Below are 523 nucleotides of genomic sequence, written 5' to 3'. Positions count from 1 at the left end.
AGCAACCAGTGAGTCTGCTTGCTCTCAGATTGCACCATATTTTTGAGACCAAACTTGCCGTGTTCTCCCAATTCGAATTATCCCATCTCCACCTCCACTTTTGCTTGTTATGACTCCGGCCATTTACACAACCGCCCAAGGTCACTCATGGCCAGCAACGGTTTTCCAGTTCAAGTTCATGTCAGCCAACTGAGTCACTGAATTACTCGGACCTCATGCTTATTGTTCCCTACAAATTGCAAAAGAAACATATTATTATTATTTAGTCAAGTACCTCCCACTGTTTGTGATATTGTCTCCTTAACGCGCGGTCACCACTACCCACAAATCCCTCACTCATGCCCCAATCTGACTTTAAACGCATGATCATGCCAGACGGCATGCCACCCACAAGTTGGGAATAAACATAATCATTATCAAATCATTATCAACGTGGCGCTGGATACCCATCAGTACCCTCTGCCTCTCCCAGACGACTTGTTCGCGAAACTGACTGGGGTAAATGTTTCGCGAAGTTTGACAC

Source organism: Opisthorchis viverrini (assembly GCF_000715545.1).
Source record: "Opisthorchis viverrini unplaced genomic scaffold opera_v5_381, whole genome shotgun sequence".
In the NCBI taxonomy this organism is placed as follows: Eukaryota; Metazoa; Platyhelminthes; class Trematoda; order Opisthorchiida; family Opisthorchiidae; genus Opisthorchis; species Opisthorchis viverrini.
This window is presented reverse-complemented; position numbering follows the sequence as displayed.